Source organism: Periplaneta americana, chromosome 11 (genome assembly GCF_040183065.1).
Source record: "Periplaneta americana isolate PAMFEO1 chromosome 11, P.americana_PAMFEO1_priV1, whole genome shotgun sequence".
NCBI classification, from domain to species: domain Eukaryota; kingdom Metazoa; phylum Arthropoda; class Insecta; order Blattodea; family Blattidae; genus Periplaneta; species Periplaneta americana.
The window spans coordinates 77609307-77621669 of record NC_091127.1 but is presented as its reverse complement, the minus strand read 5'-3'; positions in this window follow the sequence as shown (position 1 = coordinate 77621669).

The following is a 12363-nucleotide window of genomic DNA, read 5'->3' as shown; positions in this document are numbered from 1 at the left end:
ACGGCTCATGAAGTTTCACCTGCACTTACACTACTAACGCTTGGGATCATTTTGCGTAGAGTATTCTCAAATTTTACAGAGTTACAAAAATTGTTATGTTAATAACATAACTAGTAATGGCATTAACTACTTTGAAATTACGAACTCCGAAAATAAATCCTTAAAAAGCGCAATGTAATAAAATCAGAAAAGGCTTGTATAGAATGGTCTATAGAAAATTTGAGGTTCTATAGGCCTACTTGAAGAAGGTCCATAACATTTTTATGAATTATAATAAAAGGAAATAATTTCTGCTGTCTGTAGACAGTATAGAGGAGCAATTGTTATTTTATGAAAGGCATGTTCATATATTCCAGTTTTAACATAAATGTTAAGTTCGAGGTACAAGATAGAGAAATTTGTAACGTTTTGACATGAAACGTTTATTCTATCACTTGTTGCACCATGGAGACAGAACTGTAACATGTACTTTGTAGTTTGTGATATTTCACGCTATCAGTCTGGCTCCATTCTCCATTTTAACACAGCTTAGTATATACAGTCACGAAGCTTGAGTTGTGAGGGTACTAGGAACAATAGCTTGTGCAGGTACTATTTCGCATTGTCTGTAATGAGGCAATAGTAGCGATCCTAGTGGTTAGCAACTATCTATGGATGCTTATTTACTACGTATTGAGCTTCGTGGCTGTATATACTAGACTGATTTTTATGTGCCTCGAGGTATAGTATTCATGGAAATAATTTTGGTATATTGGTTATGTATTCAGGTTAGGAGGTGTTCAATGCAAGTCCTTTTGAGGGCCGAATCCTTAGTATTTATTTTTATTTTATTTATTTTATTTTGCTAATAATTGTAACATAAAATATGAATGGAAAAGTCCTCTACCATTTTTTTTCCTTTACTCTTGCAAGGGAATCGTCCCAGGTCATAGTTCTTTAATTTAATGAAAATACATATTTAATCTAATTTTCGTTCGTTAACAAACGTAGTGGTAGTCGTTCGTATTGCTTTTTCCTCGTTTACGAAATATATTGACATGAAAATGGTTGCTACTTATGCCGCTTCTTGCGCGCACTCGGATCCTCATACTTCTGCGGCACCGTATCGTAAGTATCCCATTAATGGTCTAGTCCATTTTATTTTTCCCTTATCTCACATTATTAGGCTATAGTACTCTTCCTGAAATACAAATTCAGTTTGATTTTAAAACATTTATTAACTTTGTGACTCACGATAATGTGGATTCGAAATGAAGTGGTCGGAACAAAGAGCCATTCAACAGTACAAACGTTTTATATAGGCTGGTTTTTCACACTGTTCTGTAATACACACAGTTTCCAACATAACGAACGAAAATTAGTTTAAATATGTATTTTAATTAAATTCAAGCACCATCAGCTGGAAATAATTATTTTACTTGATATCTTTATCCCACTATCTTCAGCCACATTTATAAATTAACATTAAATTTTATGAACGTCTTCATATTCAGAATTCTAACTTGCAAGAAATATTTTGCATATTATTTGTCACGATTACGGTTTAAAATTTTAATTAGTAATAAATCACTAATTAATGGATTTCTAGAAATGTCATTTCCCGCTATAATAGAAGGTTATTACAGTTTTTTTTTTTTTTTTTTTTTGGCACTCATATCTTAGAAAGACAGAAGAACAGTTGTCAGCCATAACTAAAGTTTCCGCTCAATGGACTGTACGTTTGTGTTGGTGCAGAGATTATTTGACACAACATTTTCGTGTAAAAGGACTAAAACAGAAGCTGTAGTTGTCAAATCTACGTAAAGATTAATTTTTGGTCCTACAGAATATATCTGTTATGGTAACAATTGATCGCCGGCGCCGGAGCGAATTTTTCTCCTCTAATATCAATAATTGTAGTTGTCAAAGTTTTTACTCCCTATGTAATGGAGTAGCTGAAACAGGAAATACGAAGTGTGATTTTTTTCAGTAGTTGTTGATATTTCAAATCACAGTATACCAAAGTAGGTATCATTCTTGCACGTTAATTCTCAATGGAATCAGGAGTTATCTAAAGCTCTTGGAACTTAAATACAGTATTTGCTATGCCCTTACGCAACACTCTTCAAACATACGCGATTCTACTCCTGACATCTCTGATTAAATTATAGTTTTAATGGCTGGGTAAACTCAGAAGACCTAAAGTACAGTGAATGTATGAATCAGCGACTGTATGTATTCATAGTCACTGTAAGCTAAAGGCGTTGTCCAAACTAATGCACTTCTCAAAATGGGAACGAATGTCATAAAATTTCTTAACCGGATTTACACAGTAAAATGTCGTTATAACGACCCAGAATAAAAAATTTTTCGGAGTTTTCCCTATAATTTTAATGCAAAAATAATGTCTTCATAACGAACGCTGATTTAAAGAATTTAACAGTTTAGCGAATGTAAAAGTGATCCCGATGACTTGTTATAATAAATCGTATAACACTCATGCTAAAACCCAATGAATCCATGGAGATTAATGTAGCTTTTTGCACCCAATGTCACCGAGATTCCTTTGGAACTAACCCAACTGCCTGCTGTGGATGTATAAAAGCTACTGATTTATGTGTGTCTGAAGCCGACCACTGTTTATATGTACACCAGTGTTGGCTGCGTATCGACTTACGCGTAGAAAGAACAGGCAAGTGAATTAAAACAGTGGTTTGAAGAACAGAAATGTGGCGAGTACGTATGGGATCAGTGCGTCGACTTCCCACTTTCTTAAATACTGTAAGAGAAAAAAATTAAACAAAGTCGTGATCGATTCCATAGGTCCAATACGTGAAAAAATCAGGACGGCAGGGTTTCAAGACGAAGATAAAGCAGTTTACAGATGGTTTTTAATGTGTTATGTATATACATACTAGAGATGAACAACGATCGAGAAAGCAAGACTAACAGCGCCCACAAAACCGAAAAAACCCGCACGAAAATGTTCTATACGTCGCGTCGTTGACGTAAAGACTGCTTGTGAGTGTTTCGAAACTTCAGGATTGATCACTCCCTAAGTCCCAAACGTCAAGCACCCTTGAAGCGCGACAGTTGTTTATACCTGACTGAACTTATCTACTTTGGCAACTGTTATATATGTATAAACAATCAAGTAGCCTATTTGAAACATCATCTCTACCTTTCAGTGTATAACAATCCGTTCCCCAGTCTTCATTTAATTACTAGGCCCTTATTAAAAGACTAGGAATTTTCTTTTCATATATTTGAGATCAAGTGTGCAATCTCAAGTAAAAATATATTAACGTTATGTTTCATATTTCTTAGAAATGCAGAGGGAAGGATTTGATTAAATCATCAGCCTTCCAGTGAGGGTGGTAACAAGGATCCAGAATACAGAACAGTTATGCTTTTTAAGTCGATTAATTAAAAAATACTAAATTTTGGAATTGGGATGCGCTTGATGCCAAAATGTCAAATTGACAAAATTCCATTTCTTTAAAATATAGATGACATTGAATGATATGTAAAGAGTCCCTAAGAATTTGTAATAAGATGTTTTGTATTTGAAAGACTTGGAATTTTAATTTCACTAATTTTATTATTGTGGAATTGAATATTTCATTTTGGCTCAACATATAAAATTGTGAAACTTGCATAACAAATTCTTAAATAGTAATATAATGTTATTAGTGATATAATGTGGATTTTCCGTAGATAATGCAACACTAAACCGATTCTTCACATTCCACTTCTTACTACCATTTATTGTAATAGCAGCTGTGATAGTACATCCATTATTCCTACACCAAACAGGATCAAACAATCCCACAGGATTAAATATAAATATTGGAAAATGGTAATCGGGCTCTTGATTTAGGATCAAATCCACATTCAAAAGGTGATCTTTTTTCTCGGTAGACTGTGGAAGAAAACCTCTCGCTCCAAATAACATACCTTTGACTATCCACTGATCAACAGGTATGTTATATTTAGAAGAGAGGAAAGGTAGGCATGGTTCATATAATTCTTGTTTTTCCTTGTTGACCTCTTCCGCTTGTGAGAGGTTTCTCTCAAAGCGGATTGTTGGATCTAATACCATGGCCTTATCCTTAACCCTGTCGATGGCTATGATGTCCGCGCACCTGTTGGAATCTGCGGTCGAAATGCAGTGAACCTCTTCATGAACCTCCCAACCAAGGTGTCTTAGGACTTCTGCAATACTTGTCTTCACTCTATGATGTCTGTTGTTCCGTATTTGAGAATTGTTTCTTTTTTCTATTTATATAAGCATAGGTAATATATAATAGGACCAGAACATTTTGATAACTAAGATACTGTTCTGTTTAGTCTTTTTGTCTCATTTAAACACTTACAATATTATTTATTTCAATGATTTATGTTATTCAAAGTTACGAGATCTTTCCACGCCGACCAAATGCTATTTCGAGAATGATGAGCGGGACTCGAAGAGCACGAGAATGACGAGACGAGACTCGAAAGACAAATGCAACGAACACAGCGAGCGAGAGCGGCAGTTAGTTCTGTTCATCTCTAGGCATACGTAGCCCTATATCTGTGTTTATATGTTCGGTACGAGTTAAATGTGACTAACATTCAATATACTGTAACATTGCGAAGGTAAGCTATTTCTTCATTATTTTCAGTTACTAGATTCTTTTGAGGTAATGTTTATCAATACGAATGCCAGTTTATGTAATTTCGTTATAGCGAACTAATTTTGGGTATCCCTTAAAATTCGTTATAACGACATTTAACTGTATTCCACTGCAAAGTACATGAGACGTAAATTCATTAAATGACGGCTTAATTTAGTGAATCACTCCGTAGAATGTCAAGACTAACTTAAAATTCATATCAGCCTCGTGCATCCCTTTGTATGAGATTGCCTTCCAGTCGATCAGATAACACTGATAGCCACGCTGCCATCGTCTCTAGTCTTATCTGGATGAAACTCATGTTAAATCGAGTGTCGCAATCAGTTGCTGAGATACAAGGATTATCAGCTTTAAGTTGAAACGTTCCTACGGCTTACAAGATTACGAAATGGTTCTAACTTGTTCCTGGAATACCCAGACTTACGAAAACCAAGTCTTACAAAGTTTTCTCGCAAATATTGTTTGCAGTAAAATTTTATTCATCGAATATGCAGTAAAACTTTTAGTGAAAGAAATGTAACATGAAATCTGAAATCTTTTTCAGCTTATATACTTTCACTCCCTTACCTCAGAATTCTATATCAAAACGAAATTGGATACTTCAATAGTAAAGTTAACTTGGAAATTTTGTTATGTGCCATTATCCAATGTAGTTATGATTTTTTAACTTTTAATGCAAACGCTGTAGATATCTTGGCTGCCACCATCACTAGGGATGGAAGAATATTAGAAAATAACCGGTTATCGGTTAACCGGTTATTTTAAAATTAATTTAACTTGAAGAAAACTAATGGGCGTCCTGGAATTGGTTTCCAGATCTGTGAATCGGTTCCCAGTTCGTTCCAGAGCTATACCAGAGTTAGTTCCAGATTTATTTCATCTATGTTCCGCACTAGACCAAGCCAGAAAACATTTCCTTCCCATTTTATACAGACTTAGGACTGTCAACTACTATCTACGGTAGTAAGTAGATGAAAAATGTTTTGTACTTGACGGGCACGCTGCGTCGAACAACTTCATAATTTTATTTAAAGTTGCAATATCACAAGTGTCGTGGTTATGTTCGACGTTGCACATCATTATATCTCAATCAGAAAGTGTGGCGAAACACAACCTCTTTTTCTGAAAACCGAACTTGTGATCATTGACTACTAAGAGTGTTTTCTCTTTTCAATGAGCATAGTAGTGAAATCCATCATTAACTGCTATACGGCTGTCCTGTACTTCCACTGCCACTATTCTGCTAATCACTGAAACTTATTTTTTTTCTTTTTTCCCCGTTGTTGGTAATTCTATAGCATCTATTAGATGATTTATGGTTGTGCTAACAGATGGAGTTACTTTCAACAATGTGACGCTGAAACGTGTGTTCAGGTTACTGCCCAGCGACAGTCCTGATGTATTTTTAATTAATATTAACCTGGCACATTTACAATCACACTCACATTCATACAAATTTCCAAACTCCAGTGAATTCTTCTTCTTCAAGAAAAATTCACCGAGCGCCGAGCCCGGGAATCGAACCCGGGACCTCCTGATCTGGAAGCCAGCATGCTGACCAACAGACCACGAAGGCAGTCTGAAACTTATGGTCGATATTTATATTTTAACGTAGATGGAGCCACGGGTCATGATTGATTACAGGTGGCGTTATAGGCAATAACAACTACCTCATCCCCGATGATGATTTTTGAACACTGTCACTATTCTACTACATGAACAATAAACATCCCTTTCCCACGCAGCCTTGGAACCCAGCTTATAGATAATTATACAGTATGGACACTTCGCGTCGGTACCTTTGATGTAGCAGGACTGATTTCAATGACCTTCAAACCAGCTTGAGCGTGAAATTCTGCTTTCTCCCAGGAGTTGGCATTGACATCACACCAGCCAGCAGTCGACACAGCGGAAATATAACACATACAATTAATACATCTAGGTTACATTACGTACTCAATAAAATAAATTGGACCAATGAAATAATAAATCCGTCATTAACTGTAATGTCTAGACTCTAGAGTTCCTTTATAATGAGAGTTGAGACGTTGACCTCAACAACAATTAAAATATGTAATGATTTGATAGCGCTGAAAAAAAAAAAACACATAAAAAAATGAGAAGTAAAACCATATATCTTTATTAGATTATATACAAATATTAAACGGATTTGATACATAATTTTATAATGTATTATATTATTTTGTAATATAGTTCATTATATATAAAATAAAAAAATATATTATTACAACTAGTTTGTCACTGAGAAATAAGGAAAAGCTGTTAACTTGAATTTATTCTAAGCAAAGTATTACTGGATTATGCAATAAGGTAGGCGATGTTCGGATCCTGTGTCCCAACTCTATACTCAATTATTATCTTAGCGTGTGTTCGATTACACTAACCTCTAGCGCTTGAAAGTGGAACTAAACGCCGGCGCACAGAGAAACATTCTATATAATCCGTATTCGCTGTGGAAACTACTCACGTTTTTGATATTTTGTTTGGGAACCATCTGAAGAACAGTGAAACTAACCACTCAAAAATAACCGTCTCGAACGTATATGTTGGACAGTGTGTCTTAAGGACTCTGTACATGCAGAAACTTACCCGATATGAGTCTGTGCAATCCTAAAACCACAGGCAAATCTCCTCGTGTATGGCCGAAAAGTATTGAAACTTTTGGCCTTGATATCTCAAGTCTCCAGATTTCAGCGACTGCTTGAGTTTTTCCGAGTGCAAGCGCTCTCCAAATTACGCAGGAAAAAAAGTAAACATAGAAACAAAAGATACTGCGCGCATGTATTAGGATATCGTTCTCTGTAACGAAATGGCAGCAAGCTATGAAAGTATAGATTTTAGAAATTATTTTAAAACATTTTTATTAACATAAACCGTGAAGGAATAATATTTCTTGTGTGATCGCATTTTTTTCATGGTGGATTGTTGATTGCAACGACTTCTTATTATTTCGTGAACTATACAGTAAGTCTAGTAGGTAAGTCTGGACGTGTATGGACAACCATTCAATTCAGACATATACATCCATGAAGTAGGTCTGTACAGAACATAATTTTGTTAGAGAAAAAATAGATTTATTATTCTTGAACCCAGTAATTAGTATTATGTTATTTTCATTATATTTCTACGTATTGTTTTGCAAAACACTTCCGTTTGAGAAAGTAAATGAAACAAAACTTATCCTACTAGAGACGCTGTGATTGGTTAATGTAAGAATAAGAATAAGAACATAAAATCCCGTAAGGGCAGGGACTCCTGTAACGTCAGTTATAAGCTAGCTCGTTTACTCTCAACTACTGGCGAGCCAATTTAATTGCTTCTTTTCTGCTCTTTCTGTGTCTGATTAATTTCTTTCTCTCCGTTTGTGCATTATGTTTTCACGCTACACGTCATCTTCAATCCTTATATTCGTTATATATTTGTTATTTGAGGTTTTTAAGGATCTCGGAGGTTCATTGCCGCCCTCACATAAGCCCGCCATCGGTCCTGAGCAAGATTAATCTACTCTCTACCATCATATCCCACCTCCATCAAATCCACTTTAATATTATCCTCCCATCTACGTCTTGGCCTCTCCAAAGGTATTTGTCCCTCCGGCCTCCCAATTAACACACTATATGCATTTATATTCGCTATATATATAGATACACTATTTACATGTATTGTCATATAAAGCACAGGGCAAATTCAAGTACTGTGGGACTCGAATTAAATATCTTCTTTAAATCGTTTCCTCAGTCCTTCATATTTGAATTGTTGTTTAATTGATTTTTTACAAACTTGGAGAATATAAGTTGTGATAACTAGAATAACATGTAAATTGAAGAGATTTTTGTTCCGGAACCGTGTTAGGAGACACTCATGCCATCTAGTTCAATTATACAGAGTGATTCACGAATATTGTGCAGTACTTTAGGATGTGATTTCTGATATCATTCTGATGAAAAAAATTCATATATACATGTGTCGGATTTTGAATAGTTTCGGATAAAATCATGTTTCCTTCTTCCGTAACACGCAGTCTTGTGAACACTCTCTCTCTCTCTCTCTCTCTCTCTCTCTCTCTCTCTCTCTCTCTCGACGTCTAGAGCTGTATGTGTTACAATACGGCTGATAGCAGCGTCACAAAATCTCGTGACATCAGGGTCAGAATTAGAGGTAACTCAACACCGGTTCAACGTATCTACCTAGCATACGAACAACTGATGTTAGGGAATGCAGCGCACGCAGTTCTCACACTCGGGCGGCTACGTGTATTGCTGCAGAAGGTGGGGTCTTCGAAAACCGGCTTTAATACAGATATTCTTTAATGAATTTATAATACACCCAGTACCACTGTTGTAAATAATTTAAATGCTTAAACTTTCATAATATCTACGTTTATGTTTAACATTCAGGAGGGCGTAACTCATTCAATTTAAAAAGTATGACATATGTTTATAGGAACTTTTTTCATCCAAATAATGCCAGAAATCACGTCCTAGAGTATTGCACAATCTTCGTGGATCACCCTGTATATGCAATTTTTTCGTAAATTTCTTATTTAATATTTGTTTACAATACATGTAGTTGATTGAAAACTGTGAACTCGGTACAGAATAGCAGATTTCCATACTTGACAACATAATAGGCCTCATTTCCTTTCAGCCTCAAGGCTGGTGTGTAAACGGCATTGTGTGAACGAGAGCAAATGTAATTACTAATACACGAAGGTATTCAAACAAGTGACTATTTAATTAGAAATGATTTTTCCTCTGTTAAAGTCAAATTTCAAAGTCAATGTAAACTAATTGACTCTTCATTGTCACAGCCAAAGATGGCGTATACTCGTATTCCTGCCAACGTAATTACTGCTCAGTCATGTTCCTCGTTATAGAATGTAAATGAAGGACAATTAATTGTGATGTCGAAATTAACATTTTAATTGACCGAAAATGGCTGTTACTCGTTTCAATTCTAGCTCTAGATTTTTATTTGATTTCAATTCTCTTCCATCTCTGTCTCACGTTTATGATTTGGGATAACCTACCTTAAAAAAAACGGAAGGTTTGCAACGTGTGGGGTAAGACCGGAAGAAATTGACATTATATTCACTGAAAGATTTTATTATTATTATTATTATTATTATTATTATTATTATTATTATTATTATTATTATTATTATTGGTTGTAGTGATTGTATTAGTTTTTCATTGTGTTTTATTATTGCTACCATCTTAATCCTCTTCTTCATCTTTAAATTCTGCTGTGCTTGAGAAAAGTGACATAAGTCAGTTTCCACAAACCTTTTTTTGATAATTTATTGACAACTTACGGAACATCTGCTCGTTTGGAAAAAAAATACATAAGTATTTCTGCCATTACAATAATTCATACAGAAAAAAATCAAATCGACATAAACCAGCGTAAGTTGTCAATAAATTATCAAAAAGGTTTGTGGAAACTGACTTATGTCACTTTTCCCAAGCACTGCAGAATTCATCTTCATTTTCATAGGGAACATCATCACATCAGTTTTAAAGAAATCAGCCTGTTGAAGAATATGAATCATCATACATCCACTGTTATCGATAGTCTTGCTCTTGTGATGAACATGGCTTTCGCATTAACATGACAAACATGGGGGAAAACGTTCATTTTTATGGATAGAAGATAGTTTTTCACGTTATTTAACCTCACTCCTGTCGATTTTTATCTGTGAGGGTGAATGAAAGTCGAAGTGTACAAAAATAAAATAAACATTATCATCATCATCATCATCATCATCCATGGCTCTACAGCCCAAAGTGGGCCTTCGCCTCCTGCACTATCCTCTTCCATGCTGCTCTATCCTTCACCAACTGTAGCCATCCATTAATTCCGCATCTCCTCATATCTTCCTGAACTGAATCCCACCATCTATTCTTCGGTCTTCCTCTCCTCCTTCTCCCTTCTCCTTGACTGTGGAATATCTGATATACCTTCCTTTCGCTCGTCATTCTACCAACATGCCCTATCCATCTCAATCTGCTGAGTCTAATCGTAGATACTATATCAAATTCACCATAGATGGTCATTAATTCATCATTATATCTCTTCCTCCAGTTACCATTTTCACATACCGCTCCCAAAATCATCCTCACTACCTTCCCCTCGAACACCCCGAGTCGCTTACACACATCCGCATTCGAAGTCCACGTTTCAGCGACATATAAAATCACCGGTCTAATCAAGGTTTTATACATTTGGATTTTGGTAATTCTAAATACATTCTGGCTCTTCATTACTGGAAGTAGTGCATAATAAGCTCTGTTGGCCGATTTAATCCTGTTCTCAACTTACTTTCTAAGGTCATTATTACCAGTTGTGGTAGATCCCAAATATACAAATTCATCGACTATTTCGAAATTAAAGGTACCAAATTCTTCAAATTGTCTAGCCGGTCTTGCATTCTTGGAAACAGCCATAAATTTAGTTTTGGCCTCGTTCACCTGTAGACCAAATTTCTTGGTTTGATATTCTAGCCTTTCAAATGTCTCCTTTACATCCTGAAATCTCCTACCCGTGATCACCACATCATCCGCATATGCTAGGATTTGGCTGCATTTGTTAAAGATAGTTCCACTTTTCTGTATATTCGCCTTACGTACTGATATTTCAAGCACTGTGCTGAAAAGTAAGGGAGCAAGTGCATCTCCCTGCCTCAGCCCCTTCTCAAGTTCGAATTCCTTGGATACACTCTTCCCCCTAAACAAAGTAAACACAAGGGACGAAATTGTCGCTCGCATTATGAATAGTGCTGCCCTCATAGAAGAACATGATGACCTCGACGAAAAGCAACACTTACTGTACTGTCGTCAACAGAGGGGAAAAGTACGTTGAACTGTTGAAATATAGTGATAACATGTCAATAAGCAATAAATGTATATAATATTAAGTCGTTTGTTTTTCCTTCATGTTACTTGGAACACTTGTTGTCTGTAACATTCAAACAGTTGTATCTCTACATCCATTGAAAATTGGACACATGTTTATATGAACTTTTTACACGGTCCATATTTACATCCTATAAAATATTTACTATTCCTTCCTAACCACCGTGTAGGAATACTAAACTTAACTCGACGCTTAACATAACTCACCCGATGCTCAGTCAACTTAAAGTTTCACATAAATGTAACTGGATAACAGTGCTTATCACATACGTACTCTGACATTTTTGGTGACAAAGCTTATGCGCTCAGATATTTTGCGGTCACGTTCTTTCCTCCTCTTACTCATTCCACTGTTGCGCCCTAATGCTATCTTCTCCGACTAATGCCACGATCGTGATTCGAAATTCTCATAGGACATGCAAGTTTTTATGTTCGAACAATATTGACTTCGACCTTGACACTCCTTTTTAATTGTCATGCTCGCGGTAAATTGGAATATGCCTCAGTAATTTTCATCCACTTGCAAATCATATGGCAATAAAATTGAAAAAATTCGAAAAAGATTCTCAAGATATCTGTATTTTTAAAAAAATTCATTATTCGGCCCACCATAACAAAATTTCGTACAACAATCTACTTGCTGAATTTAATTTAATGTCTCTTGCAAGTCGTAGATTACTTGCTGAGGAACTTTTATTATATAAAATATTCAACGGTCTACTGAATAATAGCGAAATGTTATCACAAATCCAGCTTAACTCTAGAACATC